General features: G+C 39.2%; 1 protein-coding gene across 2 annotated transcripts in view; it reads right to left on the reverse strand.

Moving 5' to 3' along the window:
* The window catches only part of CTIF (cap binding complex dependent translation initiation factor), a 478,113-nt gene that overhangs the window by 62,584 nt on the left and 387,622 nt on the right, over positions 1-27,907 (reverse strand). The gene's annotated exons all lie outside the window — the stretch shown is intronic.

Here is a 27,907-nt window from a genome sequence, read left to right on the forward strand (position 1 = left end):
GATTTTTCTAGGTATAGAGTTGTGGTAGTCAGAAGGCGATGAGAACTACGATTTGTTGCTAAAGCCGAGTTGATTAGGAGGGTTAGGGGGTGGGCTGCTTTTGGAGTGAGAAAGTATATGAGTTCAGAGCCCAGCTCTGCTACTCACTGTTTGCTTTGAGCTCAGCAAATCAATTTCTCTGGGTGTCATCCTTTTTAAATCATCAAATAAAGCTGTTGGACCAGATGATCTTTAATATCCCTTCCAGTTCTACTTTTATAATTTTGTTTTACAGAATTGAGATTGATAATGGTAATGAGTCTGAATTTAGTTGCCTTTTAGCATTGCTTTCATTTTCAAATACAGTCATTGTGTGCATTGTCCTCTTGATTGGTGTGTTTCAGATTTGTTGGACTTTATGTGATCCCATTTGGGGTTTTTCTTGGCAAAGAATTTAAGTAATTTGCCATTTCCTTCTCCAGCTCATTTTACAGATTAGGAAACTGAGGCAAACTGGGTTAAGTGACTTGCCCAGGTTTACACAGCTAATAAGGGTCTAAGGTCAGATTTGAACTTAGGAAAATGAATCATCCTGAGTCATATCCCTACCTGTCCTGTTCTCTTGGTTATGCTATTTTACATGCTCTGAATTTGTTGACATGAATCTTCCTATGTTTTTCAGGATTCATATTTATGATCTTTTATTTTAGAGCAGTATTTCCCAAACTTATTGGGTTACATAACATCTTGGAGCTTAAAATTTCCCAACCAGAATCCATAAATTTGATGTGGGGAAACTGAAGCTATGGAATGCTCCAAGGATAAATGGCATCTTGGAAAGTTCTGGAACAAAAAAGAGAAAATAAGCCTATTTTAAAACAACTGATGAATATATTTTGATATTTGTGATTTGTGTTTATGCTTGTGATTTAATGTCATATTTAATGTACATGTCCCTGATATCCTGGGCAAGTAATTTAACCTTTCAAGGCTTTATGTTATAATCAGCAAACAGTTTTTACCCAAATCTCCAACCATTTCATCTAAGATACTCAGCACCCCCTTCTGTGGATTTCAAATATTCACAGACATGATTTTGTTCTTTGGATAGTTCTTGCATATCCCTAATAGAATGTAATCTCAGGTGAAGAGATAAGGACTTCTCTTGATATCCCAATTAAAAAATTCCAAGTTTCTGATCATCTCAATGCTATGCAGTCTCTATTCAAGTCATCATCTCTTTCACTTTCCTTCCAGAACCGTGGATTCTACCCCTGTAACCAATCTAGGCTCTTACTGGCAGTTTTCACCTTATTTAGTTTGTTTGGATCTCCACCCAAGCTCCTGGATCTCTGTCTATCTATCCATTTATCCACATTCTTCCACAATAACAGAGTCTGAAAATGTGACAGCTGTGTGCCTCAGATGGAGAGGGACGTTTGGGTGTTTGGAGAATAGACAATGTTTGAGTTGAGCAACTGAACAGATGTTGATCAAAGTGTTGATCAATTTCCCCAAATAATAAATGATCAAAGGATATGAAGGAGAAATTCAAGCTATCAACAGTCATATGAAAAAATGCACCAAATCACTCATGATTAGAGAAATGCAAATTAAAGCCACTCTGAGATACTACCTCACATCCAATAGATTGACAAAACTGACAGAAAAGGAAAATGACTAAATTTTGGAGGGATTGGGAGAAAACTGGTACAATAATTCATGGTTGGTAGAATTATGAACTAGTCTAACCATTCTGGGAATTATGTCTCCAAAACTATTTATTACATTGTGCATATTTGACCCAATGATATTACTACTAGGTCTTTACCGCCCCCCCCCCAAAAAAAAAAAAAATCAAAGAAAGAGAAAAAGGACCCATGTGTACAAAACTTTTTTTTTTATCAGTTCTTTCTGTGTTGGCAAAAAACCAGAAGATAATTGAGGGATCAGATGAAGAAGTTATATTATAAAAATATAATGAAATACTATTATGCTGAAAGAAATAGTGAAGTTTCATGGAAACCTGAAAAGAACTGTATGAACTGATGCAAAGTGAAATGAGCAGAACCAGGAAAACAACTTATAACAACAACAATAATGTAAAACAAACAACTCTGGAAGACTTAGTAATTGATCAGTATGATGACCAACTACAATTCTGGAGAGCTCATGATGAATCATGCTGCCCATATATAAGTATCAGAAATGATAGACTCAAAGTGTAGATTTAGGCATCTTGCATTTTGGATCTAGGCAATGTGGGAAATTATTTTGCTTGACTATACATATTTGTAATGGGTTTTGTTTTGTTTTTTGTTTTTTCAATGGGGGTTGGAGAAAGGAAAGTGGAGAAGAAGAGAAAGAATCTGGACATTAAAAAGTAAAATAAAATAAAAATACCCTCAAAGTATTGATAAAAGTGAGAAAATATGAGGAAAACAGTAGTCTCCTAGAAATGAATATATGTGTGGTGTGTGTCTGATATATGAGAATTTTAAAATGGGATAACTGGGTAATATTTTTAGAGGCTGGATTAAGGTGTCATCTAGATTGGGGCTTCTTAAACTTTTTCCACTTGTGACCTGTTTTTGCCTAAGAAATTTTTATGTAATCTCGGGTTCATAGGTATATAAAATCAGTATGCAAATCAAACCTTTACTGATAATAAATCATAATTTTATGACCTCCATATTCAGTCACAAGATCCTATATGGTGTCACAAACCACAGATTAAGAGATTGGGATCTAGATCAACCTCTTCCTTTATAGGTGGAGAAAATGAGGCTCAGAGAAATATTTTGTACATTCATCTATAGATGCCTAAAGGGTTTGGGTTGTTCCTGAGAACAAACCTCAAGTTGGGAGGTGTGTGGAATGGGAACAACAAGGCAGTATTTGGAGGTGGGCACCTCCAGCCTAGAGCCAGCCAGCAAGATTGAGTGAATACTAAATTTTGGCCATATGGCACTCCTTTGCCCAGTGCAGCTTTTCTGTATCTCATTAGATGGTTTCATGAGTTGGTGTGGCTGAAAAAAAAAAAATCATCAATTGTTGACAGCCTTCTAGTGATGTGTCCAAGTGTATTTGAGAACCTAGCTTGGGAAAGCCAATTATTAACATACCAGTATGAACCTTTTTAATCTTGGAAATCAGAATTATCATTGATTAGAATCTGCTTTTTGACTGATTCATAAGAAAGTGATAGAGAAGATGTTAACAAAGTATATTAAAGTTAAATCATGTTATAGATTTTTAGAGATCTGGTTGTTAAACATTTATCAGCATACCTCTATTGAGTTTCTCTGAACTTAACGAATGTAAATTTTGTTGTTGATCCTCTATTTGAAGCTTTTATAGCTTGATAGGCTTTGTTAAATATTATGCTACACTGATGCTGAGGTAGTCAGGGCCACTTTTCCATCACATTGAAGCAAGTAAGACATCGATATAGGTGAATGAAATAAAAAAAAAAATTAGAATAACACCTAATACTGAACAGAGGCACAGGATTGAGCAGCAAAGTGGCCCAGAATAGAGTGTGCTGGGCTTGGAGTCAGGAAAAAATGAATTCAAATTCTACATCACATGCTTTCCACCTATATGACTATGGGCAAGTCACATAGCCTAAGTTTTAGCTTTGTCATCTCTAAATGAGGATAATAATAGTATATATCTAGCAGAGTTGTGAAAATCAAGGGAGATAAAAGTATGTAGAGCCCTTTGCAAACCTTAAATGCTATATAAATATTAGTTATTATCCAATTTTAAGATATCTTTAATCTAGCCATTAATGACTGTTACAAGCTGACTAGTTAAATCATTCTTTCATCTGCTTTAGTTGTCACATGGCCTGTCATCTTATATAGAGAAGAAAGCTCTAGAATTATTAATGCCCAACTTTAGGTTCTTCAGGACATTGGAATGTTGCTATTAGTACCTCTTCCTTGCAAAATTCCATTTAGAACAACTGCAGCATGGCCTACATTCTCTTTCTCAAGAAAAGGAATTTTCAGTTTTCCTGTATTACAGGTATAATGTACAGTCATATTGGAAGAGATTTCCTACAGTATCCAAGGCAAAGACATTTGTTCAAAAGGAGGCACACGATACTCATTGATGTCTCACTGATTTGCTTCATGGGAAGCCCTTGAAGCTTGTAATGATTGTGGATTATAAGAAATAGATTTTCACTTTTTATTGGAACTACCTGTGTGACTCTGGGCAAGTCACTTAATCCCAATTGCCTCAGCCAAAAAGAGAGAGAGAGAGAGAGAGAGAGAGAGAGAGAGAGAGAGAGAGAGGAGAGAGAGAGAGAGAGAAAGAGAGAGAAAGAGAGAGAGAGAGAGAGAGAGAGAGAGAGAGAGAGAGAGAGGGGAAGAGAGAGGGAGAGAGAGAAGGGAAGCCATTACCATCCTATATCAAAACAGGAGAAACCAAGATGACATAATCAGGCCTACATAATAGAGAAGCTAGAAGGAAAACATGAACTCTAAAGCCTCCCTTTCCCCCATATCTTATTTTTATTATATTTTTTTTTTACCTTTAGCATCACCTTCATTTCTGAATGAATAACCTTTCTAACATAGTGAGTCATCCCTTACAATGAATAATAAAAAAAATAGAAAGAAAAAAGCGATCCAGCAAAACCAATTAACACAATCATGACATCTAATAAATAGCATGTGCAACATTTCACATCCATAGTCTACTGCTTTTGAAAAGCAGGGAGAGATTTATTTTTCTCTTCTCTTTTCCAGGTTGTTATAATTATGCCTTTTTACTTCACTGTGGTCATAGGCCATGCTATTTTTTCTTGGTTCTGCTTACTGTACTCTGGGCCAGTTCACAAACATCTTCCTATGTTTCTCTGAATTCTTCATATCCTTGTTTCTTACAATAAAGTAATATTTCGTTATCCCCACATATCACAATTTGTTTAGTTTTTCTTTAACCGAAGGGCACTTTGTTTCTAGTTCTTTGCTCCTATAAAAAGTGTAACTATGAATATCTTGTTTTAGGTACCGCCCCTTTTCTTCCCTGTTATTGACCTCCTTGGGTTTATCGAGCAATGGGAGCTCTGAATCAATGGACATCCAATATCCCTCCTGTCTCGTTGAAGCAGGGGACTGAAAGCATTTAATGGCTGTGTCGATGATTTTCTCATGAAGTCCAGGGGTGGAGAGGGAAAGCTGACTCTCCTGGCAAATGGGGAAGGTCTCTAACGACGCGTGAACAGGGGCAGGTCTTATAAGGAGACCCAGAGCATGGTGTTGGCACCCAGTCTGCCCCCACCCCATGCCACAAAAAAGTCAACTCTTCTCTGTTACCTTTGGCATTCCTGCCCAGGTTGCCAATCCCTGCACTACACTAAGAAGCTCTGCCCTGTCCAGTGGAAACTGGCTGTTCCTTTTACCTCCCATTCTTCCATAAGCCTTTGTACCTTCTGCCAGCATACAATGCCTGGCTCCAGTTCAGTGGCTAGCCCTCTTCAAGCCAGGTATTTGGCTCTCAGCACTCATGACTTGTAGGCTCTCTCCCAGCAACCCCTTGTGCCTTTCCCCCAAACCCTAAGGCTACCATTTAAACCCCAGTTTCCTGACTAAAAATATTTATTGACGCACTGCTATTTCCTGGAGTGGACCACATCAATAAATGCTGAAAGCCATTCAATGTCTCAGGTTTCTCAAAGCATTCTGGGAAATTCTTTGCTGCTTTGGATAACCACATGAACTCTGGCATGGTGGTATCCATGGCCAAGCCAAAACCAGCTGCACGCAGGCAAGGAAAAAACAACATGCTGGGGCACATGACCACAGCTCCAGCAAACGGATGCTGGAGATGTAAGGGTTTCTTCAAGCGTGTACTCTACTGAGTATTTTTAAACATACTAGACAGACATCCCTTCCCCCCCTCCCCAACTCACCCGTGAAAACCCAGTCATTTTCTAGATTTAAAAACAAAACAAAATACTAGCCTGGAACATTTTACCACTCCAACCCCAACCCCTGTAGAATTGTCTTCTATTCAGAGACCACAATGTGGCCATCTCCCATCCTAGGGGAAGAAAATATACCTTCACTTTGTTCCAAAGGCCTCCTGGTCCTAGACAACAAATAGGGATAAAGGAATGAAAAAGATCAAGAGGGGTTTCTCTACAGAAAGAATGTGAAATTTTTGGAGTTAAAGGCCCACTGTATGATGAACTTACATTGATGGTAGTGTTACTGACAATGAGGCTGAGGAAATGCTATTAAAATGAAAAAGCACCACGCATGAGTGCCAAGTAATGATACATGTATTAAACATGGGGGCCCATCTGCCCAAGTCAGAATTAAGTCATGTCATCATGATCTTTTCATCTATTTTATTCATACTGAATATTGTGGGCAGATGCTTATTTTATCCATCTACTTTGTCATTTGAAGGCAAAATGTTTTTGATGAGGAATACTATTTCTGAGTTGTTAGGGTTTTTTTTTTCCCCTTTTGGGAATTTTGAATTCTCTCATCTTCATTTCAAAGACCACAAATGAATTTCAGAAGAGCTAGTGAGGGCTGTGGAATGACCAGCCTTGAACTCATGGGATCATAGATTTAGAACTGGAAAGAACCTTAAGAAGTCATTGAGTTGATCTTCCTTCTCACTTTACAGAAGAGGAAACTGAGGTACAGTGAGGTTAAGTCACTGAGCATTCTTGCTCAGGATCACATAGCTACAAATGTCAGAGGTAGGATTTGAAATCAGGTCTTCTGACTTCATGTACTGTACTCTATCAATTATATCAAGTCTTCTCTCTAACAGAATGGGGTTGGGACAAATTGATTTCTCATTTACAATATACTCCTTTAATTGGTCCATAAATGGGTATTGAATGTCTGCTACATGCAATGTACTTTGTGCCACATACAAAGAATCAGGAGTTCTCATAGTGCTTGGATCACTCCTCTGCCCAAGAAGCTTTGGTGGCTCCCTCTGGAATTACACTACATTCTTCTCTCTTTGGCATTTAAAGTCATTTACAGTCTAGCTCCAAGCTATATTTTCAGGCCAATTACATATTACTCTACTTCAAGCAGTCTGGGTTTCAGACAAACTCTGCGGCTTGCTGCTGCTATACAGAATATCCCACTTTCCATCTCTGTGCATCCTCCTCACGTCTGCCTCTTGGGACTCCCTTCAAGGCTCAGCTGAAGTGCCATCTCCAAGATGCCTTTTTTCATTCTCTCAAGTTGCTAGAGCATCTTGTATCTACGGATTTGTGCATACGCTGTTCTCCTATCCCTAGCAGAATATAAGTGAGCTCCCTCAAGTCAGAGGAACTTTCATTTTACTTTTTATTTCCAGAACACAAAAGATCTTTAAATAAATGCTTGTGGAAGTGAAGTAGTTTAGTTAGTCACTCTGCTCACTGTCAGAGGATGAAAGTTTGAATCCTATCTCTGTCACTTAAGGACAGAGTCACTTTCTCTATTTAAGCCCTATTTTCCTTTTTTTTTTTTTTAATTTTAATAGCCTTTTATTTATAGGTTATATGTATGGGTAACTTTACAGCATTGACAATTGACAAACCTCTTGTTCCAATTTTTCCCCTCCTTCCCTCCCCCAGATGTAAGCCCTATTTTCCTAATCTGAACAAAAGACATGGTTGGACTAGATGATGGCCAAGGTTCCTTTTAGCTCTTAATCCCATGATCCTTCATTCTTCTAAGAAAAATAGGTTTTATTTTGTTTTTAGGAAGAGTATTTCTAGGTTTTTTTGGTTGCTAGTATTATTGGGACTTAAAAAATTCTTTCATCTATACTTCAAAGGTTATGAAAGAAATACTGTGAAGCTGTAGTCTTTATTTCACAGATGAGGAAACTGAAAGTCTCTAACTGAATTGTAAGGTGTGAATGTCTGTCAATGCTCAACAAATGCTTGTTGATTGAGTGACTGACTAATTTGGCTGCTTAGATTGTTTCTCTGCTCCCTAACCAAATCCTCTATGAAGCTAACGGACAACATCCCTGCTGCTTCCCTAATACAAAATGAACAACTATTCCATCATTTAAGATCCAGATGAAGTAATAGATCTTTCATGAAGTATTCTTCAATTGCTCTAGCTCATGAGAATGTCATCTTCTCTGAAAGGGAAAAGGGTGGAAGGGGAATGAATGGATGCTCAATGTGAGTCAATCATGAGATTTGACATCTGAGAAAGTGAATACAATCTTAGACTGCACGGAGAGGTAGAGTGGTCAAAACTAGGGAGGAATTAATCCCACTGTACTCTATTCTGTTCAGGCAACATATGGAGTATCAAGTTCGGTTTAGAGTATTGTATCTAATGCAAGTCACTGATAAGCAAGAGATCATCCAGGATAGGAAATAATCTTGAGTCCATGTAATAAAAAGATTAGGTGAAGAACCTGGGAATACTTACTATCAGAGGAGACTTAGGAGCACAGGGCTGGTGGTGGTAGAATATTTGCTTCCAGGTATTTAAATAGCCATCATATATAATAAGGATTAGAGTTGCTAAGCTTGGCTTCAGTGGGCACAACCAACAATGGGTAGAAGTTGCAAAGAGATAAACTGAGGATTGATGTCAGGAAAAAAATTCCTAAACATTAGGACCATTCAAAAATGGCAAAAGTAGTTTGCCCCTGACTGGAGGGCTTCAGGCAGAGGCTGAATGACTACTTGTTAGGAACACTGTGGGGGAAAGGAATTGGTTTTCAGGGTCGGGTTGAACTACATGACTGCTGAAATCTGACCCTGAGAATCTATGATCCTAGGAATTTGAGGATATTCCAGGTTAAATAGTATCCAAATGTCTGCCCTCAGTCCACCTGAATAGCATTTGCTGGTGAACTATGACAGTTCTTCTTCAAAGAAAATATCTACTTAGACATTGTCTGACCCTGAGATGTACTTGGTTACAATAAGATATAAGAGACTTCTCTTTAGTGGCAGTATACATATTTTCATTACTTTCCCTCTCTGAGAATACATGCCCAAGAGCCTTTCCTGCCCACCTGGGAGGAAAATGATCTTTTTTTTTTAAATAATAGTTTTTTATTTACAAGTTATATGCATAGGTAATTTTACAGCACTGACAGTTGCCAAACCTTTTGTGAGGAAAATGACCTTACAAATTTACTCCTGCAAAAGAATTAGCCGCTGAGTCTCTTAACATCCCCCCTAAAACTCCCTGTGACTACTCACAGATAAAGATATTCAAGAAATGTTTTGGGTGATAATGACCAACACAGTGTGGTACATTGGAAAGAACCCTGATTTTGAAATCAGAGAATCTGTAATTGTGGGCAATTCACTTTTCTTTCTGGATCTCAATTTGAAGATCTGCAAAATGGGGGTTAGGTGCTGGGCTAAATGACCTCTGAGATCTCTTCTAGTTCTAAATCTGTGAGTCTACCAAAATATAAGCCAAATGAACAACATAGACAAGTGGTTGAATGATTCAGGAAAAAGAGAGAACAATTCAAAGTGAGGGTGATGAAGGAAGGCTTCATAGAGGAAGTAGGCCTTTTGCTGCTTTTCAACCATTTCCTATTATATCTGACTCTACATAACCCCTGTTTGGGGTTTTCTTGGCAAAGATACTGGAATGGTTTGCCATTTTCTTCTCCAGCTCATTTTACAGATGAGAAAACAAAGGCACACAGGGATAAGTGACTTCCCCAGGATCATATAACTAGTAAGTGTCTGAGGCTGGATTTGAAATCATGAAGATGAAACCATGAATACCACCTGATTCCTAGTGGTATAAGTTAGGCTAAATGTTGGTAGAGAGGATAAGAAGAGAAGAGAAGGTATCTTTTAGAAAACCAAGTTGCAGAATGTTATAAATGGAGACTAGAGACTGCAATGCTCTCAGTGAGTTCAGAAAACAGTGAGTTAATAAGTTTAGCCAGAGAAGAATGAGCCTTGGAAGGGAATGGGAGATAATATTGGAGTAACCACAAGTGGTCAAATTGCAAAGGCCTGGAATGCCAGGTTAAGGACTTTGGATTTGACTCTGAATAATTAGGAGCTGGACAGTCCTGACTGATAGACAGGGATGGTGGTACCATGCCCTTGCTTCTCTAAGGAAACAAAGGGACACTGTTGAAACCCTAATGTGACTCAAAGAAGCCTCTTTCTTTCTTTATGCAGTATCCAGGAGCAGAGCATCTCCCCAGTGGCTCACCCACCAGCCTGCACTATTCCCAGCTACATTTCTATGTTTTTCTTTTCCTTCCCGAAGACAACAACAATAAACACTTGTCTTTTTGTGACCTAGGAAACAGAATACAAAAATGTATGGCAAAAATAGCACTCTCTGGTACATACCCTGAGTGGAGGAAGTGAGAACAAAAATGGAAGCCCCAAATAGAGACTTCTGTCACTAAGGCAGGAGTGTCTTGGTCTCCCTGTGATCACCACTCAAGAGTTTCAGCTTACAACCTTAGATGGTCCATGGGTCTGAGAACTTTTGTCCCTCCTTCTGCTTATTCAGAAGGGATCTAGAGAAAGGAATGGGATTCTTTGGGGCTTGATGTCTCTTCCCTCAAATCCTGTGGCTAATTCTGTACATGATATTTAAGACCAGGACAATGATAGCGATGTCTTGAACAGGGCAGAAATTTATGAATAGGCAAAACACCCCCAATAGTTTTATTGACTTCCTTGATGCAAAGAAATAATCAAGTGAGATTGTAACTCATTGAAATTAGATAGCTTTAAAGAGAATGGGAGGCATTGGAGATTTATTTGTTATGGATTCCACCTAGGAGAGGTTTGGGGGAGAGAAAGGGATGTAAAAGAACTCTGTCGATCTAGTTGCTAAACCTGGAGGTACATGTTTTGCTATGAGGTACCTAAGGAAACATGAAGGTCAGGACAAATGTTGAGATTGAAAGAAATCTGTCAAAACTGTCTTCTATGATGGGAAGGGAATGACTTAAAATTATCAGGATCAGCTCTTAGCAAAAATTTTGTTTTTAGTCATTCTCTTCTTCCTTGTTCAGTGCCAGTCCCTTAACTCCCTTGTTCTGGCTCCACCCATATTCTAGGGTTTTCATATTGCTCAGTTAAATAAGGAAGAAGACATGTCCAAAAAACACATTAATATTAAGTTGGTGGTGACAATGTGAAACTACCAGAGGCCATTCTTGGGACTCTAATTCTGTATCTACTACAGTGACACTTTTTTTTCTCTTCAAATACAAAGTTGGAAATTTGGGGTAAATTTTGAATAATCTGTTGGTTGAATTATTTAAGGAGAAAACCTCAAAGTCAGAGATAATTGGAAAGAAGATAGAAACAGCTTAATAGTAAAAAGTAGCTCTCTAGAGTTCTCTAGGTTCTTAACTTTCTAAGGAAGGCTATTTGGTATCAATATACTGAGTTTGGAGATGGAAATGGTGGTGGTTGTTCAATGGTTTTTCAGCTGTGCTTGACTCTTTATAACCCCATTTTGGGATTTTCTTGGCAAAGATATTGGAGTGCGATGCTGTTTCCTTCTCCAGCTCATTTTACAAATGAGGAAACTCATCTGTAAACAGGGTTAAGTGACTTGCCCAGGATCACACAACTAGGTAGTGTCTGAGACCAGATCTGAACTCAGGAAGATGAGCTAAATCTATAATCTTGTATTTCTATTCTGATTTGACTCTAAATGCCAAAATAAAGTGGTCTTTATTCATTGACAACTTACTGGATACCTCTTACATATGAGGCCCCAAACAGAATAGGGAAACGTTGGGCTTTTGTCTGTATCTTTCCTCTTGTGATCTAAATTCAACCCCATTGCTTTGCTTCAGTCTGGCAGGACCTATATTTCTTGAATAAATAGATTATTATTATTTTTTAAACTGTTAATTGAATTCAATCACATCCAATTTAGTAGCATTTATTAAGTGCCTACTATGTATAAAGGCCCTGTGTAGGTTGCTAAAAACACAAGGAAGGAAGGAAGCATTTATCAAGTGCCTATGAGCTAAGTGCTTTATAAAAATCATCTCACTCGATGAAAACACTGACAACCTTGAAGGAATTCTGTTCAATACTATTAATAATGGAACAAAGACAACTGAGGTCTAGAAAGATGACACATAAGTATATCCAACGTGAGACAGAAAGCAATTTGGGCCTAGAACTCAGGGTTGGTATCAGGACCAAGGGCAGAGCTGACATCAAAAGCCATCAGCCACCAAAGCCCTGGCTTTCCAAACAGCAAATCTAACTGGGGAAGCATTAAAACAGGATATATTGAGGCAGAGTAGTACATGAGCTGGTATGAGTTGGTAGTTAAATTAAATTAAAAAAAAACATTTATTAAGTCGCTATAGTGACATGCATTGGGGAATACAATAAGAAAGTCAGTCCCAGACCTCGAGGACGCAACAACTGAAAATTGAAAAAGGAGAGAAAACCCCAAAGGGAGTGGTAGGGAACAGGGCCTCGAACTCTGCGTTTGAAGATCTTTAATAGGGAAGGTAGAGACCAAAGTCTTAGCAACAAAAACACACATGGATAGATAGAGTCTAATTCATTTCCACCTTAGACAAATACCATTAGAATAGCTAATACCAACCCTCCCAAAGAGTTAGCCATTAGTTAAATAACCAATTGTTGAGAATAAGACCGAGTGACTCAGCAGCAAAGGCAGAACTAAGTAATCTGCTGACTGTTCGCCCTCGGTGCCGAGGTCTCTCTCTCTCTCACAGAGCTTCCCCCCAAGGTTGGGCGGTTTCGCGCCGTCCTCCTGGAGGGGCAGGAGTGATAACATCTGCTCCGCCTCATTCCCCCGATAACCTTTGCCAGCTGGGCAGTCCGGCTTCTCCTTCCCCTTGGGTAGGGAGGAAGAGCCCGAGCCTCCGCCGAGGGCTTTCCAAGGCCACAGACTCCAGCTGGCTACAGGCGCCCTCCTCCCCACCCCCTCATCGGGGAATGAGTCTTCACTTCACGCTTACCTAAGCGAGAGACTCAAGTCTCACTCCCATCAGCTGTAGCTTCCCAGAGGTTCTCTCCCTCCCCGCGTCCCTCCTGCCGCCCCCGGCTCCCGGCACGAACGCAGCTCAGCAGAGCGAGCACATCTGACCCAATTTTTACCAGAATAAATATGCCGAATGTTCACCCACCTAGAATCGGTGAGAACACCTCCAGCACGGCTAGCTGCTGAGAGAAAGGGCGAGTGCTTCTAGCAAAGGCTCCTCTCAACGAGGGGGATAACCAGGGGCTCCACTACATCACCCTTGATCGGCGAGAGCAGCCCTGGGGAGCTCGTTTCCAAGCAGAGGTTGCTAGGTGTGCTAGACCTGAATTCAAATCCACCCTCAGAACCTGAGCTATATGACTCTAGGCAAGTCAGGGAACCTTTGTCTGCCTTGTAAAATGCCGTGAGAAGGGCACCCACTTTCCAGGTGAATGAAATGAAAACACATTTGTAAAGTTGTTAGCATTTGGAGCAGCTAAATAAATGCCTCTTTCCTTTTTGGTTCCTTCCAACTAACAGGGCTTAAGAGTCAGGAGAATGGCTGGCTGGCAAGGGGTTGCCCTGATGGCCTTTGAATAGGAACGTTTGAACCCATGCTCTTTGTTTAGCTGAATCCCCATTCAGCTCCTTTTGCAGCCAGAAACCAAGACCTTGCCTCTCTTGGATGTTCTATTGGTCCTTTGAACTGCTGGTTTTCACCTTCGTTCTATTTCTGATTCTGCTGCTAGCCTCTAGGTATTTATTTTTTGTTTTAATTTTATTTATTAACAATAATTATCAGATAAAATGGTGCATTTGCAAATATACAATGTAGCAGAGACAGGATTATACATGAAAATGTGAATTTCAATTTTGTAGAATTTGCTTTTTTCTTTTGTATATGTAGTGTACAGAAGTGTATAATAAATTCAATACATTACTTTCAGAGTTATTAACTCAAGTCTTCCCAGCTAAGTCAATCCATCTACTTGATTTCTGGTATCTACTCATAACTCTATATTAACTAACCCCATCTCTGCTGGAGTCCTGGGAATATCCTTCTTACCATCTCCCATCTTCCCCCCCTACTCCCAGATCAGGAGGAGGATTCAATTAGTACTAGGGTCTCTACCGAACACAATCCTCAACAAATTCTAGTCCAAGTCCTTTCTAGAGCTTGGCTCTATGGACTAGTATATATTGGAATGAGTTCTGGATTGATCAGAATAAGGTTTAGCTCCCTGCCTCACTTCTATTTTATGATTTAATGAATGTCCTTAAGCAAGTCTTTACCTAGCAGGGATGGGAAGCCTCTGGGGGACAGGGGACAAGCAAGGAGATGCCCTGGTACCCAGGGGGAAGAATCCATGCTTTGCATTTGTCCACTAAGATAAATTTTCTGCCAGCAAAACAGACAAAAACAAGCATATAATAGAAAGAACATTGAGAATCAAGTGGCTTAAGTTCTAGGCTCAACTCACTTTAATTCTCTGGGCCCAAATTTCTCAATTGCAAAATGAGAAAAGGGTCCCTTGATCCCTAAGTTCTCTTCTAGCTCAGTCATTCTGTGATATAATAGAACGCATGAAGTCCATGGAAAGATCAAAGGCCAGTTTAATAGTCCTGTCTTGGCCATGAACTTGTCGCATAACTTTAGACAAATTATTTTGTCTGTGTGCCTCAGTTCCTTCATTTGAGGAAAAAACCAGGGTTCAATAATACAGGAATGTTATGGGGAATGAAAAAGTTAAAAACACTATACAATTGTAGAGTATTTTATGTCATTGCCCACATTTGTAGTAAGGGAAAATGAAACAGAGTATGAGGCAAAAGGGAGTTTTGTCAAGAATATAGTTGTTTTAGACTCCTGAAGGAGAATTCCAGAGTGTGTAAGCTGGATTACTTTGACGACAAATTAAGCAAACAATTATTAAGCACCTACTAGTGCTGGGATGGATAAAAATTTTATACATATAAGACCTACTTCTTGCCCTAAGGAAGCTTAAGGTCAAGCAAAGGGATATGACATGTAGCTATCCTATTATTAGGATGCATGATGAATAATCACATGGGGTAGAGGAGGGGGATCTGGATTGGCTTCCTGTAGAAGGTACCATCTGAGGTGGGCTTGCTAGCATGGTTCAGAATTCAAGGTGTAGGGTCTGCTAGCCCAAGAGAGAGCAGGATCCAAGATTCCACTCCAGGGTCAAGCCCAAGTATTTCCAGAAAGTCACAGGAAATTATAGGAATGACTTGTGAATTTTTGTTTTCAATAAACACTCATTATTTCAGAAAATACCCAGGGGGCTGTGATTCTAAATAGATTATTAACCAGGAAATAATCAACTATTTGCACATTTTGAAATGTCTTCCAAAAGACTCATGAAAAGATTCAACTACTCACAGGGATTCCAAAATGAGTCAGCTTTAAAACCTCCAATGCATCAATGACTTTGAACTCTGCCACAGATTAATTCTTCAGAAGTAACTTCAGTTTATTGGTCCTTCTGTGTACAAGCAGATATGTTTCCCTGGAGACTCCCATTTTTAATCAAGGGTCTACTCTGAGATGTTGATAACACCACAGTGAGACAATAAAAGAGTGAGAAAAGGAGGCAAAATCCACAAGAATCAGCTTTTAAAGCCTCTGTTTGGCAGTCCTGGGCTGGGAGTATAAAGATCTGAGTTCAGATCTGTTTTCTTCTCCTAACTGTCTCTGATGCTTACTTGGGCAAATCATTTAATTTTTCTGGATCTTAATTTCTTCATCTGTAAAATGATGGGAATTGAATAAAATGAGTAGGGATAAAGTGGGAATTCATTCTTTATGTCTGTATCCCAAATGCCTGGCACAGGATTTAATAAATGTTTGTTGATTCACTGATGATGAATGGCTCAGAAATTTCCTCCAGTTTTAAGTTTCTGGCATTCTAGCATAATGGTACAGATTAGAAGCTCAATACATATTTCTTAATTTGATTTGAAAACAGGTGCTCAAGCAAGTAAATGTTTACTGATTGATGAGTTTGAGAAAAAAAAATGGAGGCAGCAGTGTAGAAAAGTTCATCTTGTCTCCAGATGCATATCTTCATGTATGGATGGAGCTGGATGGATTGGTGAAAAACTGTCTTCTCTTAGCCAGTCTCACCTGTATTATATATTATACATTGTTCTATTGTTGAATAATTTCAATTGTGTCCAACTTTTTGTGACTCCATTTGGGGTTTTCTTGGCAGACAGACCGGAGAGGTTTGTCATTTTCTTCTCCAGCTCATTTTACAGATGAGGAAACTGAGGCACACAGGGTTAAGGGACTTGCCCAGGGTTATACAGCTAATAAGTATCTGAGGCTGGATTCGAACTCAGGTCCTCCTGTTCCAGGGCTGGCATTCTATTTAATATGCCACCTAGGTGCCCCCATAGAAATATGGAAGGGAATCCTGAACCCTGAAGATCACTCTGATCTGCAGCCCATGGCCCAAATTATCCCTTTGACCCTCCTTCTCTGTCACTTTAAATAATTTCCCATTCTTGTCCAGGGCCAGATATCCCTTTATCTGACATTGTTGAGCCCTGTCCTTTTTTGGGTGAGAGGGGTGTGAGTGAGATCTATGATGGACTTCTCTCTCTTCCATTTCCTTCAATCCAGCTTAAACTCAACATTAGGGACAAGGCATGGGGCTAACACTGGAAATTTGAAAATAAAGATGACTTTATCCCTGCCTTCAGAGAACTTCTCTTCTGATAGAGAGATTCAGCATATACAAAGATAAGTAAAATGCAAAGTAGAGTGAATCAGGGGCAAAAAGAGATCTGAATTAAATGCTCTAGGAAAATTGGAAGAAGGGAAAAATACTTTCAGGATTGGTGATCCTAGAAAGCTTCATGGAAGTGGTGATCCCTGACATAAATGTTTTTAAGTTTGATAACAACTTTTTATTTTCAAAATACATGCTATATAGTTTTTAACATTCACTCCTGTAAAACCTTGTGTTCCAAATTTTTCTTCCTCCTTTTTTCCCCACCTCCTTCCCCTAGACATCAAGCAATCTAATAAAGGCTAAACACATGTAATTCTTCTAAACATATTTCCACATTTATCATACTGTACAAGAAAAATCAGATCAAAAATGAACAAAAAAGAGAAAGAAAAAATCGAGCAAACAACAAAAAATATGAAAATACCATGTTGTGACCCACATTCAGCCTGATATAAAATCTGAAGGATATATGTTATACAGAGTTGAAAAAGTAGTACATTCTAGGGATGGGGAGGGGAAAGGTAGCAGCAGGAGATAAACTATTAAGTTGGTGAATGGCTATCTAATAGTCTACTTTAGCTTGAATTTTAAACACAGGAAACACATTAATATGAACTAAAACTTAGAAAGGTAGGGTGGAGTCAAACTGAGGAGATCCTTAAAACCCAGGCTGAAATTATATTCTGCTAGAGTAGTAGCAGGGAGTCATTGAAGGTTTCTGAACAGAGGAGGGATATGGTCAGACTTTTGCTTTATGAAATTATTTTAACAGTAGAATGGGTGCAAGGATGTCAAACTCAAATAGAAATAGAACTATTAAACAGTATATTAAGATCCCCAATGGCCCCGATATTGACATAGAAAGCCATTATCTATATAATATTGTATTTTTACTTATTTTGTTAAAAATTTCCCAATTACATTTTAAACTGGTTCTTGAAGCACTTGAGTTGTAGTTCACTTACATATTTGACACCTTGGGTGCAATTTGGCAAGGGAGTGACTGGAGGCAGGGAGACCAGGAGGCTACTCATTACAAAAGTCAAGTTTCGAGTTGACAAGAGCCTTGATTAGGCAGCTGTTTTAGTGGAGCGAAGACAACAGATGCAAGAGCTATTGTGGAGGTGGAATCCACTGGGCCTGGCAATTTACTGGAACTGGGGAGTGAGAGGGAGGATGATGGTGTCATCCATAAAAGTAGGGAAGTTAAGACAAGGTTGGGGAGAAAGCTACGCTTGGTGCAACACGCAGATGGTGTCCAGCCAGCAATGGGAGGCACAGGACTGGCAACAAGGGCAAGAGACCGAGGCTAGACCTACACTGTGCTCGACTCTGATTGTCAGGGAAAAGGAAGACCTTAACCTAATTGACAATAAAATGTAATGACTCATAAATGACTCCTCAACCCTTCTCTCCCAAGGGCCTGGCTTTTAGCAAAGGATTCTTAAACATCCTCAGATAAAAGGAATGAAAGAATAACACTGTAATGATGGGAGTCTGGGCACCAATGACTAGACCCCAAGGAAGAGATATTTAGGGCATAAGGCAAGAGCCTGATGCTATTCCAATCACAGAACTCAAGAGGATGCTTCCTCTGCTGATCCTTAGCCTTGGTAAAGAGTCAGGGGTGGGGGAAGGACTCCATATAATTTTGGGTCTTATTAGGCCACATGGAAGGAACCTTAGGGACCTAGGGGAAAATGGAGATTCTGAGATATGGGACTATTCTGGAACTATTCCTCCTTCTGTCAACCCCTCCCGTAGCACCATCCTCAGTTGAAGACAAACGACAGATGGAGAAATGAAAGAACAAACTTCTTGATATAATGCGGGAAATGAGCAGGACTACAAGGAAGAAGCTGGAAATTGTGGTCAGAAATAGGTGTATTTAATGTTCAAAGATATGAACAGTGAATGACAACAAATGGGGTCAGCTGATTGGCTCATTCCTAATAATTATTTATTCCTAATACTCTCATTTTTAAGCTTTCTGTATCTAATTACTTACTTGGGTGCCATGTAGAATTAGGGAATATTAAATCTGGAAGAGTCTGAATATCATAAACCCCAAAATGTCAGAGTCTGGAGGCAGCTTAGTGATCTAACTAGTTTCAGGTCTTCAAATGACACTTTAGGGAACTGAGGCTGAGAAAAAATGAGGTGATTTTCCTCAAGGTCAAAAGCTGAAGTTTGAATCTTTTAGTCTTGTCTCTGAACCTCGAGTTACCCAAAGAGTATTCTGCTGTAAAAATGGTGAATGGAGTGGCAGAAACACAGGAAAATGGGCAGCTTGTTATACAATATGGCTAAGAGAAGCATCATCTTGAGCCTATAAGGGGAAATCCCTAAATTGACTTTAGAAACCTTTTTCTGGGGGGATTTCCTATGACACCCTGCCTGCCATCCACACCCTCTGCCTGGACTTGGATTTGAGGAAGTGTGAAAAGACAGCCACAGAAAATAACCGTGTATAAACTGCACATAATCTATAAAGTCTTCAGTATTTTTCCTTTTTGTCTGCCACGGGCATGAAATTATGGTTGTATATAAATAAAGCGAGCCCTCCTTTGTTAGGAGCAAAAAAACCTCAAGAGGGTAAAAATAAATGCTGGGCGCGGAAGCTGACAGCTCTGTGCTGAGGCTGTGATGTCAGCACCACGAGCAAATTATCTTTCATCAGTTTGACTGTATTTTTAAATGCGAACAGCTTAACACGACTTATTTGGTGATGCCTTGGACAACAGATAATTCAACTGCATTTACCAGATGACATCGACAAATACCTCCCACTCCAGTGCCCCCGGATTAAAATAAAGTGTGTTTGCTCAGAGTGCCTGACAAGTTTAACGACAGGAAACTCGGGGCACAAATCATACCTAACACATCCTCATCTGCTGGCCACCGCAGACAAGGAAGGTGTTACCCAAGTGTCACAGTGATGCTGATCCCGTAGCTCAGAAGGAGGTCAGAGGCCCTCGCGTGGCCTGCTCCCTCTCTCTCAGCAGGGTCTCGCTTCTGTATTTCAATAGAATTAGTTTCTTTTTTAATACTATGTATTTTATTTTGTGCCTTTTAGATTATTCTTATTTATTTATTTATTTTTATTATTATAACTTTTTATTGACAGAAGCCATGCCAGGGTAATTTTTTACAACATTATCCCTTGCACTCACTTCTGTTCTGACTTTTCCCCTCTTTCCCTTTACCCCCTTCCCCCAGATGGCAAGCAGTCCTATACATGTAAAACATTATTCTAAGATGGGGTCCCTAGGCTTAACTGTCAGATGGATTCATTACACACAACCACACACATACTAACTCCTACTTTTCCATCTATCCAAAATATTTTGAAAAACATCATAGCAAACACTAGCTCTGGAGTCAGACCACTCGTGTTCAAATTCTTGTTGTCTGTGTGCCTTAGGACTCAGTTTTCTCATCTTTAAATAAGAGGGTTGATGAGAAATTCCTTTTACTTCTTCATTTTTGATTTTATTATCTACACTTCTTAGAAGACCCAGGCCCTCATTCTGAATCTGATCCCTACTAACTGTAAAAATAGTTTCCCTTTTCTTTCCTCTGCTATAAAATAAGAATATTAACTGTCCTCCCAAGCTCACAAGGTATGGTCATGGTCAAAATCTAACTCCTCCTTGACCTGTGATTTCATTGGTGATTACAGAGGAAGGTTCTTAAGAGGGAACTTCCTGTACCCATGTGAGACTAACCCCTATTTTTCAACTTAGGACAAAGAAAATAAATGTGTTAAGAAACACACCTATAAAATAAAAAATACATATGCATATATACATATATCTACACTATAATAAATTTTAAAAATCAAATGGAAGGTAATTATTTGTCCCCCTAAAATGAATCAGAATTTAAAACATTTCACCGTATGACTCTTATCTATTGTATAAGGCAGTGCTCTCTAATAGAGCTGTAAGGAGCTCTATACATGGAACTGCCTGAATGGCTATAATGAAACGGTATGGAGAGAAGCTGAGATTCTGGGCAACTACCGGTTGGTTGTCATCAGGTCATCAAGAACACTGGTGGGATGATATGAATGCCTGGGAAGACTGGCAAACATGTGAATACATGGATCTAGGATCATAGCTAAGAGAAATGTCCCTGGAATTGATTGAGCTGTGGACGTGGAGAGGTCTATCCTGCAGGGAAACAGCAGCCTCCCCCTCCAAAGTCCCAAAATACCAGGCCAAATTTACCCTAGACAGGAATAACTCCACCTGCCCCTGAAATGCGGCTTATTCCTAGGGTGAAACCAACAGCCTGTGTGATATGGCTCAAGAGAAAAGGAAGTATGAGTCAGTCTCCTGACCCATAGGTCTTTATGTTCTCCTTCCCATAATTCTACACTGTACATGATGCAAGGTGGTGGAATAGAGCAATTATGGATCATGTGAGTTTTCTGGATTCAGTCAATATGAAAGGGACTTTCTGAAGTGATCCAGTCTACCCACCTCCCAGTCTCCAGGCTATATTTAATCTTAATTAAACTAGACAGATGGATATCTATGCTTTTTTTTTTCTTTTAAAATTTCTTTTGTTTATCCTATTTTCAAAATTTATAGGGAAAGTGTCATTTAACAACTTCTGTTAGCATCCTCCTACTTCTTTATTTTATATTTTCAAATAAAATCAGTTTTATTTTTCTTCAGGTCCCCCCACCTCCTTCCCCTTTCACACTTGAGAAAGCAAGAAATACAAAATTCCTGTTGTTAACAAATACAGTCAAGCAAAACAAATTCCCACACTATCCAGGTTCAAAAAAAAAAAGTAAGCCTTCATCTGGACTCATCTCACTTCTGTTAGGTGATGGTCACCCTGTGTGATTCTGAGTTGTCTGAAACTGTAGTTGGTCATTGTGTAGATTAGAATTCATGTTGTATAAACTGTCCTGATGGTTCTGTTCACTTAACGTTGCATCGGTTCATCCATATCTTCCCAGCTTTCTCCAAAACCAGTCCCTTCATATCTTACAACACAATAGTATTTCACTTCTCATTTATTTTAAATATTTTGGATATCTTCAAGGATATCCCCATTCAATATTTGATATTTATATTCATTGGAAATTGTAAGGAATCAGCAGCTAAGAGACTAAGGGAGTATGAATCAAGTGGCCACCTTGACTCTTGGATCTTGGGAAGCTTGGCTTTGTCATAATGAAATGAAATGGTAATCTCCTCTGTGTTTCAGAAATCTTGAGTGATCTTTAACTCTATGGCCAGGTGCAAGGCCACCCCTCTGCCTACGATGGAATATTATTGTAGTTTAAGAAGAGATGGATGTGAAGAATTGAAGGGGACATGGGAAATGGTTGACAATGAAGCAATAAAACCTAGGAGAATAACTTATAGAACTGAAATCATTTAAATGAAAACAACACTGAGGGACTAATCAACAGCAATGACCAATGGAGTCTTCACTAACAGAGAAATATGGCTTCCTCTTCATAGTCATGGTACAGGGATGGTAGACTAAAAGTGTGGGTTAAAGTGGAAGGAAGAAAACATTTATTAAAAAAGTACTAAGTGCCAGGGAATCTGCTTTATACATAGTAACTCATTCACTCCTCATGCCTCTAGGCGATAGGTGCTATTATTATCCCCATTTAACAGATAAGGAAACTGAGGCAGATAGGGGTTAAGTGACTTCTCCAAGTCACACAGCTGGTAAGCATCTGAGGCTGGATCTGAACTTAGCTTTTCCTGACTCTGAACCTGGTCTGCTGAACCACCTAGCTGTCTAGAAGATGGGGGTGGGGGAAATTATCACATAAAACAACAATAAATAACAAATTCTTACCTCTTTGCCTTCCTCAGTCATCCTAGCCTGGCTCTGCCTAAGACCCACAATCTAGGACAGAGTTGGTTTTTTGCCAGATGTGATTCAAGGCTGGTCATGAGCCCACCCTTTCAGACATCCCTTTGCCCAGCAGGGAGTAGTGATGCATGCTAAGTAAGTGGTGGAAAATGATAATATCATTATTTTACTGTCTGGGTACTTCCAGGAAAGAGATGGTTCAGCAAATAGGGCAAGACTGGAGTTGGGGGTCATAGTGAGGTAGATGTGTTTAATTCCACATCATTACTCTTTTGAAATCCATTCTGTCTCTCTGACAACAGACCTAAAGGAGAGTCGGTCCTTCTTTTCTGCTTTTACTCCTCCATTTTTCCTCCTCCTCCCCCTAATTCTCCTCTCCAAGCATCCCAAGAAGGATGATGTTGGGGAGCAATGGTATGTCTGGGTTTTGAAATATTTTATCCTTATTTGCAAGGGTGGGCTAACCTAGGCAGCTCTCTGTGGCTTAGGATTCCAAATTCTAGCCCCCTTAGTGAGATCTGGGCTCCAATGTCCCCCTTCCCAGCTCCCCTGCAGAAATGACTGGGCAGGTGATACTTCTGAATCTGATACAGCTCAGGAGACGGAAGACTGGCCATTCTGCATCTCCCTGCTCACGCCGTTGCTGAGGGCATCTGGGTTTGGCCCTTTGAGGGACATTTTTGACCCAGCACTCTGTGGTCCAGACTGACTCATCACAGAGTAGAAACATGGAGTTGAATGCCAAGCAGTCTAGTTACTGAAAGGGAAAAAAAAGGGGACCCTCTGAACATCACAGTTGAGAACTTGTTGCCACAAAAACATGTCTCTCTCCTTCCAACTATTCTGTTTACTGAGATATTGTCATGGAGGCAGGAAACATTTTGTCAGAAATACTGGGCACAAAATACAGTGGGCGCTAAATACTTAATCTTATTGGAGACACACTCCAGGGACTGGAGGCGTGAATGGCTGTGGGGAAAAGGTCTGGGTTATATAAAGCTGCCTGTCCCATCCACATGGCCAGCTTTCCAGATGCTGAAACTTAAAAGTGACACAAAGCTCACCCCTGTCCCCCCAAAGAAAACCACTGCTTTGGGAAAACACAGAAGAGACAGAAGTGAGAGGGGAAATACAGTTGTAGACTGCCTCCCACTGACTCTGTGTAATAGAATCTTGATTTTATTAATGTGTAAGATATGCCCAATCCTATGTTAAGCCTGATAGGGGAAATGAAATACAGTCTTTGTCCTAAGGGATCTTATACTTTAGTTATCATGACATATAAATAATATAATATATTTGTTATATATAATATATTATTTATGATATATTTATAATAATATAATTAATTGTAATACATAACAAAACTAAATTATATTTAGTTAATATGAGATAATTATAATATTTTCTACTATACACATTTGGATAGAAGATGGTCATAATATAAATATAACATACTATAACTCCATATGATAAAAGAGAAAAAAGCCTTTAATATAGATGAACTATTCTCTAATAGTTGACTAACAAAGGATTTCTCCCTTCTTGCTTTGGAGTAATAATGATGATGATGATGATGATGATGATGATGATGATGATAGCTATCATTTACACAGTACTTGCTATGTGCCAGGCTTTGGGCTAGATGCTTTACAATTATAATTCACTTGATTCTTACAACTCTGGGAGGTAGATGCTATTATTATTATTATTCCCCTTTGACAAATGAGGAAACTGAGGCAAACAGGAAGTTAAGTGACTTATCCAGGGTCATAAAGCTAGAAAGTGTCTGAAGCCACATATGAACTCAGATCTTTGTGACTCCAGGTCTAGCACTCTATCCACTCTATCCCCTAGATCAATTATGCCCTAGTCTCTCTCACTGGCCCTTACAAATGAAATAAGGGATTCAGTAATGTCAGGAGGAATAATTTATGGATTGATTCATTCATGGTTGAAAACAAGAATCAATAGCTATCAACCTATGACAAGTGATTAAGTTATTATTATCATTATATTTTGTTTACAATTCTTTTCTTTCTCCCCCTCCCCCCCCCCGAGGCAATTGGGTTAAGTGACTTGCCCAAGGTCACACAGCTAGGACATGTTAAGTATCTGAGATCTGATCTCTGTTTGAACTCAGATCCTCCTGACTGCAGGACTGGTGCTCTATCTACTGCACCAGTAGATAGCTGTCCCTACCAATATTATATTTTGCCAAAAGATCTCATAATTTTTAGAATATAAATTTCTTTAAGGGGGAGAATAATTTAATTTTTGTCTTCTTAATCCCAAATCCTAGCAGATTACCTGGCCTAAAGCCTGAATTTAAAAATGCCTGTTGAATGAATTGCATGAAAAATGTTTTTTTTTCATAACAACTTAAAAAAAAAAAAGATTTATTGTGAACAGTATTAAATGTCAATACAGTCAACTGTATACTGCTACATGAATTTTTACATTTAAATAAATGAATGCCACTACATATGTTATCATAACAATTTTTCAAACACTTCCTTCAAGTTTCCATCAGGATTCTTGTCTTCCTTAGTAGTATTTTCATTCTGATTTCTAAAATTTTACATTATTTCATATTTCTTTCCCAAATTCTTTTTAAAATTAAAATAATTTTTTCAATTATCAAGTATTTTTCTCTTCATCTCAACATCCCTACCCCAGTGGGAAGAAAAATATACACCAAAAAACAAAACCTAAAGGTATATATTTTTTAACGGAGCAAATTCTACTTCTAATGTGTTAACTCTGAATGTAGTCAACCTGGGGGAAAAATTTCAGTTTTCTAAACAAGGATCTAAGCAAAGCTTACCTATAAGGAGAAAAAAAATGAATAGGTAGATTAACCCAAGATTATTTTTAGAATTCTTTATCCCAAAGATCAGTCTGAAAGACTGCTATTCAATTTAATTCAATTCATCTTTTTAGGATTTCAAGGACTTCAAATTCCACAGGTAAGGTAGCCTCTTCTAGAAGGATTTACATTCTAATAGGGGAAGATGCCATATATATGAGACTGGCTAGGGAAGGGAAATGTGAGTGGAGCTCCAAAGCGGTCCACTATTACTCCCTTTTCAAAAATAACAGTAGTATTGACTTGAGTACTGTTTCCAAAAGGGAAAAAGGATACAATCCCTACAATCGTAGGCTCCCTGAGGAGACAGCAACACAATGGAACCATAATAGAACAACAGAAGGGAAGGTATCAGAGAAGGACCCAGTGAGCTGTAGGGACAATGAGCCCAGCAAATTTCACAAGGGAGAGGTCAGTGTGGGCTGGGGTGGACTAAGACGAGAAAGGGTTTAAGCCAGGCTTTAAAGGATTCAGTACCCACAGAAGCCACTCAATAAATGTTGTTGAGTGATGGAATGGAGAATAAAAATAACAATACCACTTTTCATTTATGAATTATTTTTGGCTTATTCAGTGTAGTTTCTCCTATGTTGACAGACTATTTGTTACATATGAGGAAAAAACAATTCTTGTTATTGGGGAAGCCTAAGACTAGGAGTAGGTGGAAGGCAGGGATCATCCTTCTAAAGGTCTCTAAATTTCCTCTCCTATGTGGGCCTCCTGAACATAATAAGGCAGATACAGAAGTCTATCTGCCAAATCCAGTGGCTTTCTCTTACTTAGCCTTAACAAGCAACGGACATTGTCAGTCATCCCTTCCAGCTTGATGTGCTCTCTTCCCCTGAATTGTGTCCCTGCTCATCTGACTGCTCTTTCTCTATTCTGTGGTCTTCCTCTTCTTCCTTCTACCTCTTAAGTGGGGGAAATTCCCCAAGATTCTGTCCCAGGTCCTGTGCTTTCTTTACTCTCTTTCTATCTATGTTATTTCTTCACACCCATGGCTCTAGTTATCACCTATATGCAGATGACTCGAAAATTTATATCTCCCTATGTATTTATTCATGTAAAATATCTTTTCCTTTCTATATTTGGCCATGATATCTCTCCTGAGCTTAAGTACTGCATCTCCATCTGTTCTGGGGACTTGCATTTGGATGTCCTGCTGTCACCTCAAATCCAACATGTCCAAAATTATACTCATTCTCTACCACCCCCGCCAAATCAGTCCCTCCTCCTGACTCTGTCATTTCTTTTGATGGTACCAAGATGCTCCCAGTCACTGATGCTCAGAATTTCAGTCATCCCGTACTCTTTCTTTTGCCTCACCTTTCATGTTTGAGAAGCTGCTAAGTCTTGCAACTTTGTAGTATCTCTTGTATGGTTCCTTCCTCTCTACTTCCACTGAAAGTAACCTGTCTTAGGCCCTTCATTACTCTTACCTGGACCCCTAAAACAGCTTCCTAATTGGTTTCTCAGAATTCATTCTTCCCTTTCCAAATTTATACTTCAAACAACCAAAATAATCTTCCTAAGATATCAATCTAACCTAACTTCCATGACATGACTTGAGGCCTATTGTTAAAAGGTTAAAAAAAATTTATATATATATATTTCTCTCCCCTCCCCCCCTGCTTTTTTCTTCCTCGAGTATCCCATACACTGTTTTTACAGAACCAGAATCTTGGTATTGGACAGCTGAGGCCATCTGGTCCACAGAAACTTCTCTACCTCTACCTTGTATATCTCTAGTGACAGGGAACTCACCACCTCCAAAAAGAGAATAAACTACATTCAGGATTTCAGAGGCCTGTTAGCTGTATGTGTAACCCTGTGATGAAGTCCTAGATTACAGAAAAAGCCTGACGTACTGCTATGATGACTCCCTGAGGCAAGCAGGGAAGGGCACTGATGGGGATCAGCTCAACCTTTCATTTCCATCCCTTACAGGTAACCCCACCTCACTGTATCCATCAGAAAGCCAAGTTATAATGTCAACCCCCGCCTCCCAAGGTTAAATTTCCCCTATAACTCTGCCCATGGCCTACCCCATCTTTGTGAATCTCCTCTGAGTTAGCCTTTTGGTGCCTTCCTCCTCTCCCTTCTCCCATTCCTCATGATGTCTTTCTCCTTGTTATAGCTAAATTTCTCTTTTAGGGTGCTAAACTCCTCGATGAATTTAGCCTGCCAGTCAGTGTCGTACTCCCACCTCATGACGTATTATTCCCTTTTTCCTGGTTAACTGTGAGTTCCACTGGGAAATTTGTCTTTTCCATTGTTAACTGTTAAAATCCCTTTTCTTGCTCTCACAAATCTATTTCATATTTACGACTCCAGGTATCTATTTTATCATTTCACTTTGTCCATAACCCTTCTCATAAACAAATGTACTTTTTACCAAAGAGAAAGAAAGCCCTTCTAAGCTATTCTCATGTGAATTGCTGCTGAATCCCATCATTTGGCATCTACATTTAATCTCATCA

This window comes from Antechinus flavipes, chromosome 1, assembly GCF_016432865.1.
Source record: "Antechinus flavipes isolate AdamAnt ecotype Samford, QLD, Australia chromosome 1, AdamAnt_v2, whole genome shotgun sequence".
In the NCBI taxonomy this organism is placed as follows: Eukaryota; Metazoa; Chordata; class Mammalia; order Dasyuromorphia; family Dasyuridae; genus Antechinus; species Antechinus flavipes.